We start from the raw sequence: 14986 nt of genomic DNA on the forward strand, positions 1-14986 counted from the left end.
TGTCTCTATCAGATGGGCAGGTGCTGGTCAAGGGATGACTCGTAGGCATTTCCCCACTCTGTGAGTCCCAGGGATGAACTCAGGTCATTAGACTTGGCAGCAGTGTTTACCTACTGAGAACTCTCGAGACCTTCTACAGTGAGAATTTAAGACAAAATATTATGAGAGGAAAACCTGGCTTAGCAGTCAATTGGGTCATTCAGAATTCTCAGCAGGGTGGTCTTCCTCAGAAAATAATCTTCTGAGAAGAGAAGTATGACTTACCTAGAACTTAGAGAAAGTTTTTTTAAATGCAAAATAAATCTGTTAGTAAATTGTATAACACAAATTGATTTAATGAAAGCATCTTGGTGAATACATAGAATCATTTAATAAATCTTGATTTCTGTTCATCAAGAACATTCACATTCACACAGCAGGAAAATAATGCTTCCCAAAACTGGAAAAGGGTCCTCTGAAAAGCCACCATGAATGCCACATAAATGATAAAATGTTGAAATATTAATGTCAGACTTATACAAGGGATATGGGATGTCCTTTTGTATGCATTTTGCTTTTATTGGTTGATGAATAAAGCTGTTTCAGCCAATGGCTTAACAGAGTAAAGCCAGGTGGGAAGTTCAAAGAGAGAGAGAGAGAGAGAGAGAGAGAGAGAGGAGGGGGGGGCAGGTAGGCAGAGTGCAGGAGATGCCATGTAGTTACCCAAGAAACAAGATGTGAGGTAACAAGATACAAGCCTCATCATAAAATATAAACTATACAAATGGGTAAATTTATAATTAGAGCTAGCCAGTAAAAAGCCTAAGACATTGGCCAAACAATTGTAACTGATATTAAGTCTCAGAGTGCTTATTTAACATAAGTGGCTTTGGGACCAGGCAAGTGAAGAGAAACCAGTACAGAGGGACCAGAAGGACATAGAAAACTTTAAGCCACAAATGGCACCCAACATAGAGCGACATACATCCACATAAAACCTAAGAAAATTTTGAAAAGGGGGGCTTCTAGACCCACAAAAATGGGAATCAATTGCAACTTCTTGGTAGTCACATTTTATCAGTTGGGCTCTGTTTGCTGGCAGCAAACATGAGGCACGGCTCCTTTAAGAGATGGATTTTTAGTTTGTGCTAGTGGCACTAACAGTTCTGGGTCTTTCAGAAGGTCCTGCTATAGAACACTTACATGGATTTGAGAACAATGTGTTACAAGTTGCTTAATGGTGACAAGGACCCGCAGTATCCCTGGAGCTGGGACAGTGAGCATAGCTCACAGAGCTTGTGGTAAACATACCTCTGCATTGTTGGAGGGGGCAGAGTCAACAGGCAAAACCACAGCATTAGTCTTAGCTAAAAAAAAAAAAAGGCAATCCTGATCAGAAAAGAATTTAGATACACAGTTAAGACAGATTCAGATGAAAAAGAAACCTCTAAACATGTCATGGGTGTGTTTAAAATTGTATGTAGGCTTAGGAGAGAGAGAAAGAGAGAGGAGAGAGAGAGAGAGAGAGAGAGAGAGAGAGAGAGAGAGAGAGAGAGAGAGAGAGAGAGAGAGAGAGGGAGGAAAGAGTACAGACAGTCATACATTAAAAGAATAAAGATAATAAAATAAATATTAAAACATAATAGAGTTTAAAAAGCTACATTAAGATGGAAAATACACAGAGAGTATGGATTATGTATATTATTGTGTTTTCTTTTAATTTTTTGACTGCAGAGAGGCATTTGATTCTGGGAACTGATAAACTAAACCAACATATATATTTTAAAGATATCTTGACTTCAAAATTTGAGTCTAAGGATATGTTACTTTAGAAAAGAGGTCCTGTTTTTGTTTCTGTAGAGGATGGAAACCTGTGGATTCCTTCTAGGCTAATGTGTTTTGATCAAACAAGACCCCTGAAGCCAAGGCCCAGGTGATACAACATCCAGAACAGCTAAGATTATACAGCCTCTCAGATCACTAAAACCAGTGTTCTCAGGATCCCCATGGGATTGACAGCACTCGCAGTCAGCAGGGAGTAGTCTAGAGAACTATGTCCAAATTCCCAAATATTGTTTATGAATGTTTGTTTTCATTTAAAAGGTGTTGGTTATAAATGGTTAATGGTCATAGTCAATTTCTTTCTCAAGAAAAAAAGAGATATGATATACAAATGGATACATTAGTAAGGATTTTGGTTTATTAATACAAATTTAAGATGCTTATACTGTATATATTTCTACTCTTATTTAAAGTATTATGCTTATACAGTTTATTTAAAATATAACATATAATTAAAATTACAGATTGATAGAGTCATTTATAATAGTCAAACTTGTACTTATGTTGTTATGTTTTCTAGATATCCAGCAATATATTTCAGATGGTTAGGTATTTTGAAAACTTTCTGTCAGAAGCATTTATTATGAGCTATTGTGGGCCATGACACAATTACAGCTAATAGCAATTGACAATTCAGATGTCAACCCACACAAAAAAAATTATTCAGAGGAACCCTACCTGGAAAAAGCAGCAGGACCACTGATTCTGAAAACTGTTGCTTTCATCTATAATTTTGCTTGTGCAATAACAGCTATGATATCTCCCCCATTACCGTGCATTTTCATGTAATGTGTACATGTAATCTCATGATTACATCTCAATCTTATGGGCACACATATTTGTAGGTGGTCAAAAGGATGACTTCACTCTATACTATGTTCTCCACTTTATGGTGAGACACTTAGAAGCCTGCCCTCTATCATTAGCCTTACTGACAGAGCAAGTGAAGCAGACATGTATGCTTCTGGACAGATCATAAACGGAACTTTAACAAATTTTACTTATAAAATTACAAACATCTGGTCTTGTAGGATCTATGCACTATGGAGGATTTATGATGAGTTAGGGTGGTAATGCAGGTGTCTGTTCTTGTTCTATATTAGCCCTTCAAGATACCAACAGCACCTAACTATGTCCAGATATTAATTACACTTTAAAATGTAAAATAATGTATTTTTTTTACCTTATCCTTAGAACTCTCAATGATTTTGTTTTCTCCCTTTGTAACCTATAGTATCCCCTTTAAAAGGCTGCCAGGACCTCCTCACAGATGCAGCTGTGGTTAGCTACTAACTAGCCACTAAGTTTTGCCACATATCTTATCAGAATGCCTGTGTCCCTAAGAATTTTCTTTGTAGCTTTTTTTAGTACTAACAAGTTGCAAATGAATAGATATATGTATATGTTTGGGAATTTGTAATGACAGAAGAAGTATAATAAGAATATAGAGATGGAAATAAAAATGTAGAAGGAATAGATTGAGAAAAATAAGATGGAGAAGTAAAAGAAGAAAAAAGAGTAATTAGAACAAGAACAAATTAGAACAGAATATTGTTGTAACAGGAACGTGGGTCCTTTGTTCTGTCCCGGCCGCCTGGCTAGCTTACACCCAAAATAATCACACAGAAACTGTATTAATTAAAACACTGCTTGGCCATTAGCTCTAGCCTCAGATTGGCTAACTCTCACATCTTGATTTAATCCATTTCTATTAATCTGTGTTCACCACGAGGTCATGGCTTACGGGGAAAGATTCAGCATGTCTGCCCTGGCAGCTCCATAGTGGCTCTCTCTCTCTCTCTCTCTGACTCTGCTTACTTCCTCCCAGAATTCAGTTCTGTCTTCTCCACCTACCTAAGTTCTGCCCTATCAGGCCAGCAGTTTCTTTATTAACCAATGAAAGCAACACAAATACAGAAGGACCTCCTACACAATATTGTAAAAGAGAACTGGAATTAGAATTGGGACAGAGAATTAAAGCAAATTATGACAGAGGCAGTAGAATAAACAGAAAAAAATAAAGAGCACATGAAGACAAAGAACATATGAGAGAATATTCTTTTCCTAAAGCCATCAGCCTTTAGTTCCTGTGTTTATTGTGGCTTCTCTCTCTCTGAACCCTGAGTGCAAGTAATCAATGCAGATCCTTCCTTGAAGGTTTTCAATACCTTTAAAAGACCTTCAGAGTATGGCAATGTTCTGTTAACTTAGGGCCTTTCATGACAATGAGACACATCTGCTCTTGGCAGCACCAATTCCTTTAAGAGGATGAATAGCATCAAAGACTCTCCTTATGGAGTTTGCTAGCCATTTGGGCAGGAAACTGTTCATGTCTGAATTGTTTGACAATATGCTGTATAAACTTGGCATGCAGGACCCACAGAAATATGACTGCTGAACTTACCAAAAGAAGGTGGGACTGTCCTTCAGGTACCTTCTTCAGGAAAGACTCTGCCAGACATTCTGCAGGACACAGAAGAAAGTGGCCAACAAATTGCCAATATAGGGGCAGTCTTTCAAATTACCTGCTTCACTGAATGTCTGTCAAATTCTCTTGACCTGTAGACTGAAAATTGATGCCCCACCATTACAAAAGAACTTTGGGTGACTGTCCAGGAAGCTAGATGTCTCTGTCAATTCTAGAGTTTTAGAAGTTGCTTACAATGCACTTACTGCTTTCTTAGGCAGTATATCCTTCTGGGGTCTTTGACAAAGTTAAAGACAGATGGTTATAGCTATAATTTTCCTTAATTGTGATAAAAGATAAGTTAGAAATAAAACTTTAGACTTGTAAAGATAGAATAGATGATAGAGTATTTTTAATTTTGCCAAATTTAAATAGACTAAACATTATAACTGTAATTCTTGCTTAATAACTGTTTTGGTATATGTAATTTTACTATGTTAAAGTTAAAACCTTTCTTTTTATTTAAACAGAAAAGGGGAGATGATTTGGAATGTCGTTCTGTATACATGTTGTTTTTATTGGTTGATAAATTAAGCTGTTTCGGCCAATGGCGTAGCAGAGTAAAATTAGGCGGCAAGTTCAAACAAACACATAGAGAGAAAGTAGGTAGAGTCGAGGAAATGCCATGTAGCTGTCCAAGAGGCACAATGTGAGGTAACAAGACACAAGCCTCATGGTAAAATATAAACTACAGAAATGGGTTAATTCATAGTTAGAGCTAGACAGTAAAAAAAAACTAAGACATTGACCAAACAATTGTAACTGATATTAAACCTCATAGTGGTAATTTCATAAACGGGTTCAGGAACAGTCAGGCAGAGAGAAAAGGGGCAGGGGGACCAGTGGGACAGAGAAAACTTTCAGCCACACACAAGGATGCTTGTCTTCACCAATACTTACTATGGGGGTCACTACAACATGAGAAACTCTGTTACAGGATCACAGCATTAGATAGGTTGAGAACCATTGTTTTATTACTTAAACTGGCAGAGAGTGGCCTAGCGAATCTGGTCAGTTTCATAACTGTAATTTGCCACTATTGTGAATCATAATGTAAATATCTGATATACAGGATACGTGATATGGGACCTCTGTGAAAGCTCATTCAACCCACTGCAATAAATGCAGCAAAGAAGATTCAGTCATGTCAGGCTGCAAAGAAGACTCTGAGAAAAAAAAAAAACAGCAACCTAGAAGAAGCAGAGCTACCTGGAAGAGGTTTAAAACAACTGAGGCATTTGGAAAGGATGCAACCTGTTGAGATGCCTCTTGTAGGCTGTGCAGTGTGCTCCAGGTTCCCAGCTTTGTAGCCTGTCACCCATGCTGGGGTGGGCTTTAGTGATATAACTTTCTTTGAGTCATTTCTGTTCCTGTACGTAACCCCTCGGGCAAATTGTTATGCCCAAATTATGGAACCCAAATCACCACCACGAGACCAACTCAGACGCAAAAACAAAGTCTATATTTGCAAGTTAACTGAGGTCCCTCCGTTTGTCTGAGGTGGCAGCAGCAGCAGCAACAACAGCAGCAGCAATGTTGATAACAGCAGCAAGAACAGGAACAGCACAAGAGAGGGGCTTATATAGGGGCAGAGGCTCAGGGAATTCCAAGCCTTAGGGCTTGTGATTGGCTGGCCCCTAGTGGCATAAGGGGGAATTCCAGGCTTCTAGGCTTGGGTTAGATTACCCTCTGGTGAGGTAAAAGGGCTTTCCAGTCCTGAGGGAAACCCAAACTGCCAGTAACTGCTTGAGGCTCTGATTGGTCCATGTTCTCTGCTTGGGGATTGGCTGGTTTTAGGTTACGAGCAGAAATGACTCCATTTCTGGGGCCAAACTGTGTTTCTTTAAATAGTTCTTTCTACCTTTCTAACCCTAATTTTGGGGCCAAGGCAAATATCTTTGGTATATCCTGAATCTAGGGATTTAGAACCTTCTTTTGGTCCTAGTTTCAGGGTTCGGGGCTTTTCTCCTGCTCCAGGTTTGGAGACAAAATGTCAATTCCTGAGGCTCCTGTCACATTTTCAGGTTGAGCTTCTTTCCCTGGATTGGGGCTTGGATCCTAGCCATTTGGGGTCTCTGTGGGGACTATGGAACAGGAATTTTCTAGGACATGGGTCTCTCAAGATGTCTATGAATTTGAGGCCAGCCTGCTCTACAGAATGAGTTTTAGGACACTAAATGAGTTTAGGGTTACACTGGGAAACCCTGCCTCAGAAACAGAAAAACAAAACAAAAAACAAAACATAAGAAAAAAATCATTGCTGGTATGGTGTGGAACAATGGTCTGTATTCTGTCAGTTGTATTTTAATAAAATGCTAATTGGCCAGTAGCCAGGCAGGAAGTATAGGCGGGACAACCAGATAGGAAGTAGAGGTGGGGCAATGAGAACAGGAGAATTCTGGGAAGGTGGAAGCCTATTCCTCTGTAGTCCTGACCCAGCCACAGAAGAAACAAGATGTGACTGCCTTGCTGAATAAGATACCAAGCCATGCGGCTAACACAGACAAGAATAATGGGCTAATATAAGTTATAAGAGTTAATAAGAAGCCTGAGCTAATGGGCCAATCAGTGTATAGTTAATGTAAACCTCTGTGTGATTTCTTTGGGACTTAACGACTGTGGGAACTGGGTAGGACAGAAGCCTCTGACAACACTGGTACTTCAATATTTTTCAATGTTTTTCATTTATCCCTATTCTTGTCTCTCCAATATCAGTAATGATAGTCCCATAAATGCTTTATAAGATATAAGAGTAATTCTGTGGAGACCAATCACATAAATTATTTACAATGAACAAATATACAAGTAAATAATACAGTTTCACTGGTGAAATTCTAATTCTGATTTTGATGACTGTAGTAATTCTACATAAATAGAACCTTAGGGATGAGTTTCTTGATTTGGTTCAGTGTTTTCTAGAATTGATTCTTTAATCTGATTTGACTTAAAGCACTAAAGAAGTTTTCAGTGATATTGTACTTGTGGCCTATAGTGTGAAGTGGCAATAAAGAGATATATGTAAAACACCACCATTTAATATTCTTAATCAAATGCTTATAGAGTGTGGAATTCTTGATAGCTATGCATTCAGTACCTTGAACATTTCAGTTAAACTAAAATATTTCATGAGATTTTCCTAAATTTACTTAAGAAAGCATGGAATGAAAAGGATGAGTCCTGGGTTCAAATTCCCAGTTTAAGTTCAGCACAAGTGGCCTGAAAGTATCAATTTATAGTTGAAAGAAATCTTTAGTCTCTATAACTATCAGGATGAGATGTTTGAAAATGGAACCTAGGGTTTTATTCTCCTGAATAAAAAGACAACTAAATTCTTACCCCACTGAGCAGAAATGGGATTCTAATAGAATGGGGACATTTGGGGAGATCAGAGTGAGGTTAAAGACTTTGAATTCCCAGGTTAAGCAATCAAAGGATCCTATCTATCTCTTGACTTGTAGAAATCAATCCTGCTTTGCCTGATGTTTCTATAATATATTCCTGAAGTAGTTGCCTTTCAACAGTAACTTTGGGAGCTACCAATCATTGATTTTTAGATTTGAATTTAAATTCAAGTCAGAAAGCTTTAACAAGTAGCCTGAAGTGCAACTCAAGAGTGTGGGGTTTTTTTTACTTTTTATGGATTCTTTATGAATTTCATAGCATGCACCCCAATTCCATTCATTTCCCCATCCCTCTATATCTGCTTCTGCCCTTACAACTTCCTCTAAAGCAAACAAAAAATAAAAATAATAAATTAAAATTTAAAAAATAAAAATACAAATTAAAGAAAAAAATTTCACAGTGGAAGCTTCAGTGTGTCACCCAGTTTATCCTTTCACCCAAACAGCTTAAATTGCAAATGTTGCTGGCTTCTGCAACACTATCAATGCTGGAGTCACACTGGGACTCCTCTCAGATATCTTGTTGGTGCCCTGTGTCATGGAGAGCCTGCAGTTTTGGTTCTTCAGTGCCAGTGCCTTCACATGCTCTAGCAGTTCTTAGATGGGGTGGATGCTGGGGTGGACCAACTCAAAGCCCTGGATACGGGCCTGGCTGGGAGATGAGTTGGTCTGTCTGCCTGCTCTCATATGCCTATGCCACCAGGACCAGCTCCCCCGCTTTATTCTGTGCAGTATGGGGCCAGTTCTCCCACACTGCACAGACAAGGGAAGGGGCCAGTTCTCCTGTGCCCACACCCTTGGGGCTGGCTCAACAGTAACCACACTACCAGAATCATCTCTACTGTACTGCCCAGGTGATGTGAGGGACCTAAACAATGGCTATTCTGTTCAGTAAAAGAATCAAATAGGACCTGCATTCAGAAAGAAAACAAAGAAGTGTGACAATGGGTCTGTGTTCATAGAATTCACCCTTCTTACATAGATGTCTATCAATGTGAAGCAGCTGGGTTGACAAAATGATGGAACGGCTAGTTGAAGACACTTGTAACACGTTTGGATATCATTCCTGGAAGGTATAATGACACAGTTTCCAAAGACGCCGACATGAGCTCCAAGTCAGTGTCTACAAATATGGTTCTCCTACAATCAAGAGTCATGGATCCCAGAATTGAGGGTTTAAGTGGAAGTTTATGATTCACTACTGCTCTTGTCAGCCAGTAGCAAAGTATTTACCTCCTAGCCCCATGAGCGTTCCTCAGCCAGACTAAAAGTATTAGGTATAAAAGAAGATATTAAATGCCTAATTACTTAAGATCTTATTGCCTTTTATTGTATAAAAGTATAAAAAGGCCCTGGGGATTCAGTTGTTTCCGCATTTATACTCACTGTTCTGTGCGAAGTGCTAAGCTTTTAAATATAGCACGCACATTCACACCACTTCCACAGTTTAAAAATGTAATAAGTTGCAAAGACTTTGTAAGCGTTCTAATGATAAACTCCACAGTATTTTAATACAGCTTTAATCTACTATCTGGAAGCCAGAGTCCTATCCATCTTAAAGATGGTCCACTAACTAACCATCTCCACAGTGACGGACACATCTATTTTTAGTCCTCTTTGACTGGCCTCAGCCAGTATCTACCACTAACAGGACCTGATGCCTGAAAGAAAGTTCACGAACGTGTGCCTCTTGTTTCACAGCACTGGCCTTGGGTGCGGTGCCGTAAACACGACAAACCAGTTCTATCTCACACTGTCCAACGCTGCCTGAAGACCACTTCCTGTTTCTCAGACAGTGCTGACACTCCAGCGCCACACAAGGGTTAAGAAATCAATTCTGCCCCAGCATGTCCAAAGGAGTCCAAAGACTTCATTGCTCCTGGAAAGTAATTTCCCTTTACCCCCAAAAGAGGAGGAAATAGTCATTCCAAAGTTAATAGAAGAGTTTAGTTATGAACAGGACTCCAAATGACAAACAGTAGGAGAAAGTTTGTGAGAATTTTCCTTCTATGTCGTTCCCTTATTGAATAAAATGAGTGTCCCTTAGCAAGAGAAATGTTATGTCTCTTTTGAAAAACAAACTTCAGGAAAAATATATATATATACTGCTGTTGAGATATTTTGATTAGCTTTCCCTATGCATCTTCTCTCCCTTGGGCTATGACTCTCTGAAACAGTGTTAACCTTGCCTGCCCACTGGAGCAACTGAAGGGCCTTAAAACACGTCTGCCTTGTCTTCCATCCCTCCACAGGGATTCCGATTCCACTGGTCTGGAGCATGCCCTAGGTCTTGAACTTTTCTGAAGCTCCCTAGAGGGTTTGAATCTAAAGCCAAGGCTGAGAGACCCTTCTTCACAAAGAGAAGATGAAACGGCACTGCCAGACCTTGTAGGGTGGCCTGCCTACCTTCAGAAAAGGTGGGAGTCAGATGAACTTTCAAAAGGACAGCTAGAAGGAGCATGAAATTATATATAATACATACATCCATACAGAAGGGGCTGTTCCTGTGGGATAACAAGCCACATGTTGTCACTGCTGTAAACACGGTTGTTTGCCCCAACTTCACAGGATCTGCTTGATCACATGGAGGCAGGAGGTACATAGGCAGGAAGTATGTCAGGATGTGAATTTGAGCTCATTGGATGAAGAAGGGAAGTATGTAGCCTTGTGGGTTTTGCCTGACCAACTCGCAGCCATTCTCTGGGAGTCCTGGGTATGGACCTGGCCAGTGTCCATCCTCTTGACCACTATGTAATAAAGCTTGTTTCAAATTTGGCTCAAAGCTTTGGTGGTGGTCTTATTCTTGCCTGGTGGGATTAATGCTTTCTTCTCCTTCTCTACTCCTTCCTCCTATGCCTTCCCCCCTCATTCTCTACCCACTCCTCTCTCTTTCCCCAACCCAATCTTCTTTCTCTGCAATGAGAATAAGTACTTATAACTGTGAATCTTAGAATCACAACCTGTCCTAAAACTATGTCATTTTTCCTCAGGCAGCTGATTCCCACCAAGCGACCTTGAGATCTCCAGCAGACCTCATAACAAGGTCACACTATTTGGGCTGCTCCTGAGTAATGACATACTGTGTATTGAATCCAGACCATGGCTGCCCTATACAGGACTCTTCAAGAACTCACTTTGCTCAGGACTGTCCCAAAGTTGAGGCTTTTGTTAGCCTGATTCTTTACACACCTTACCTCTCAGAGGTCTCAAAGATTTTGTCTTTTTAACTCTGTCCCCTCACCTTTACGTTTCTAATGCATTTCTCCTGCCTTTTTTTTTTTTTTAACTTCAAAGTCAGTGTTATCTTCTGCTTCTCAGGATGAACCCAGATGGGATTTCAAAGAACCACCTAGTCTCAAATAAATTTCATCTTAGCTTTAAAAGCTAATGTTGAAATGATTTACTGAATGTCACATGGCAAGAAGTGAGAGGTCAGGATTAGCAAGAGGTTTCACAATCCATAACCTGATGCTTTTCCTACTCATACAGAAAAGTTTCCAAATAAATGGCTTCATTAGAAAACAAAAAACTTAATATGATCAAAATACATAGAAAACACTATCCTGAGTGAGGTAAGCCAGACCCAAAAAGAGGAACACGGGATGTACTCACTCATATTTGGTTTCTAGCCATAAATAAAGGACATTGAGCCTATAATTCGTGATCTTAGAGAAGCTAAATAAGAAGGTGAACCCAAAGAAAAACATATAGACATCCTCCTGGATATTAACCTTCATCAGGCGATGAAAGGAGACAGAGACAGAGTCCCACATTAGAGCACCAGACTACAACCTCCTTGTTTTTATGCCAGTACCATGCTGTTTTCATTACTGTAGCTCTGCAATACAGCTTGTTGTCAGGGATGATGATGCCTCTGGAAGTTTTTTTTTTTTGTTTTTTTTTTTTGTTTTGTTTTGTTTTTTTTCTATACAGGATTGTTTTGGCTATCCTGGGTTTTTTGTTTTTCCATATTAAGTTGATTATTGTTCTTTCAAGGTCTGTGAAGAATTGCGTTGGGATTTTGATGAGGATTGCATTGAATCTTTTGATTGCTTTTGGTAGGTTTGCCATTTTTATTATGTTGATCCTACCTATCCAAGAACATGAAAGAGCTTTCCATTTTATGGTATCTTCTTTAATTTCTTTCTTCAAAGACTTAAAGTTCTTATCCAATATGTCTTTCACTTCTTTGGTTAGTGTTAACCCAAGATATTTTATGTTATTTGTGGTTATTGTGAAAGATGATGTTTCTCTGATTTCTTTCTTAGCTTCTATATCATTTGTATATAGAAGGGCTACTGGTTCTTCCAGAGAACTGTAATTCAGCTCCCAGTAATGATGTCAGATGCTCATAACTGTCAACAATTCTAGCTCCAGGAAATATGGTACCCTGTTTTGTAGTACACATATACCCATAAACACATGGTATACACTCATAGACAACACAGACAAACAAACACACATGTCAATAAGAATCAAATAAACTGAGGCAGGAAGACACACAAAGAACATATTGTAGTTAACAGGCATAGGTTGCAATGATGTGTTGTACGGAAATTCAAGAAGAATTCTCCCCATGAATGCTTGCAGGAACATGGTCATGCTAGGCATTCGATAGTCACTTATTCACTGTATTTTTGCAGTTTGCAGACCATAGGTGTGGATCGTTGTAAAAAGAAACTTCTTTGGTGAAGGTTGGGGCTATACTTACCTGTAGATATAAGTAGAATACACTTAGAAGTTATTCTGATTTAGGAAGGTGGCAGGAGTAGGTTTTTCTCTGGCTAAGTTTACAGTACAGTACAAGGTTTGAATTCCTTCCTATTCAGTAGGTCTTAAATCCACCTACGTGGCTGTTGGTTATCCCCATGATATAAGTGTCACTGTTACACCCATGGGCTTAACTTGCTATGCCGGTCATTGTGATTTGTAGACTTTACAACTGGGTAGGATTTTTAATTTCTTTTCTCTCTTGGCAGCTGGCACAGCTCCTTGGGCAGCTATGAGAACTAATTTTCAGGGAGGAAGTTTCAAGTTCAGTTCCAGTTCTAGCTCATCCCAACATCCGGCATTTGTTGCAATTTTCTTGATCTTAGCTGTTCTGATGAAATCTCAAAGCACTTTTACTTTGCACTTCTCTAATTGCTAAAGATGTTGAACACTTTCTAAGACATTTCTTAGCTATTTTTATTTCTTCTTTTGAGAACTCTGTTCTGAGATGTAGCTTTATTTTTTAAATTGGTTCTTTTTTCTTTGTTCTTTTTTTTTTCTTTTTTTCCTTTGTATATTCAGATACTAATCTCCTATTGGATGTGTCCCTGGCAAAGACTCCCCTAGTACAACCTCCTCTTCTCTTTCCTTTGTTGTACAGAGTGTTTTAACTTTATAAGATTCCATTCATCAGCTATTAGCCTTGATACCTGAGTCGATGGAGTCTTACTCAGAAAGTTCTCTGCTATACCTGTATCTTGTAGGGTACTGTTTATGTTTTCTTCTATGAGTTTCAGAGATTCAGGATACACATTGAGGTCTGTAATGGTTTGAAATAAAATGGCCCCCAAAGGGAGTGGCACTATCAGGAGGCGTGGTCTTGTTGTATCACTGGAGGAGGGAGGGCTTTGATGTCTCATATATGCTCAAGAAACTACCTGCACACCACCTAGTCACACCATGGTGATAATAGACTAAAACTGTAAGTCTCCCCTTAAATGTTTTCCTTTATAAGAGTTGCTGTGGTCATAATGTCTCTTCACAGCAATAATCATAAGACAAAGTCTTTGATCCACTTGGAGATATATAGTGGCATTTCAATTGTATTTTAATAAATAAAGCTTGCCTGAAGAGCTTAAAGAAAAACTGGTCAGCCTTACAGACCAGGTAATACCTTTAATCCTAGTAGCCACACTATTTTGCCATAGAAACTGGCACAGTGGTGCACGCCTTTAATCCCAGCCCTAGAGAGGATTATAAAACAGGAGGCAACAGCTCTCAAACACAGTTTCATTCTGAGATTCCTAAGGCAGAATCAGGTTGACATTTTCGAACTGGGGTTGAGGTAAGAGCTAGTGGCTGGCTGCTTTACTTTTAGGGTCTTCAGGTCGAATCCCAATTAATCATGCTTCAGAGTTATTTTCGTGCAGGGTGGTATTTTATCCTACCTTTGTTTTGACAAAGCCAGAATTAAACAATGCATTACTTAACAACCACACCTTTGCTTAAAACTATGTCCTAGCATTTTCATTTTTAGTAGCTTTCAGACTTAACTCATTCTCTTTAATGATCACCTAATAATTCTATTGTGTAAATGAATAAAATATGTCTACTTAATCCTCAGTTGTCATACTAGCATGCTCCTTGCTATTAAGATAATTGTTCGGTGAATATCCCTGGAAGCATGGATAGGAAGAGGACTTGACTTTATGCATCATGCAACAATTTTTGTTATTATTGTATAACAATAATGAAAGCAACTGGGATTGCTAGATGCATACCAAACATCTCTTAATTATTTATGAAAAAAAACTAGTAAATGCTACAGAATTTTTATGTAACTCTCACAGTATCTGTTACATAGCTAACTATTATTTCTATTTTCTTTAAATATATATTTTACATTTAAGAAAAATGTGCATTTATGGAAAATTTAAAAATGTGAGAATCAATAAATAACACTTAAAATTTAACTGCTCAGAGAAAACTTCTATTTTAACAATTTGCCTTAATGACTTCTTTCTATGCAGCTATTTTACAATTCTTTAAACTAGCTTTTAATTTAAGTTTTTTGGAGACCGGTTCTTGCTTCACAGCTCAGGCTAGCCTTGAACTTGCCAAGTAGGCAAAACTGTCCTTGCAGTCTAAATCCTATCTCAGCCTCCCACCGATGGAATGATAAGCATGAGTCGTCAGCACTGTTTTATATTTAATATTCTATTCTATTCCTTCTGTTCTCCCTCCAGATAACCACTCCTTAAAATTCTACATAATAGGCCTTTGCAGCTTGTACCATGTCATTGCTCTTTTGGTTTGCTGTCATTATTTCCTACCACAACTGTGCATTAAAGGGTTCAGAGATCTTGTGTACTTGGTATCAGGGCTTCTTATTACACATGTTGCACTCATGAGCTCTTTTTGCCCGAGAAATTTCTAGACCATAGTATGTAGGTATATAAAACCAATATAAAAACCAAACATTTTCTGATAATAAATTACAAAAATAAATTTAAAAGAATTCTTTGGTGTACATACAATTTTACTATTTACTAAAGATGAAAGTCAATTTGCACAAAAACGAGATGGA

This window comes from Chionomys nivalis, chromosome 22 (assembly GCF_950005125.1).
Source record: "Chionomys nivalis chromosome 22, mChiNiv1.1, whole genome shotgun sequence".
NCBI lineage: Eukaryota > Metazoa > Chordata > Mammalia > Rodentia > Cricetidae > Chionomys > Chionomys nivalis.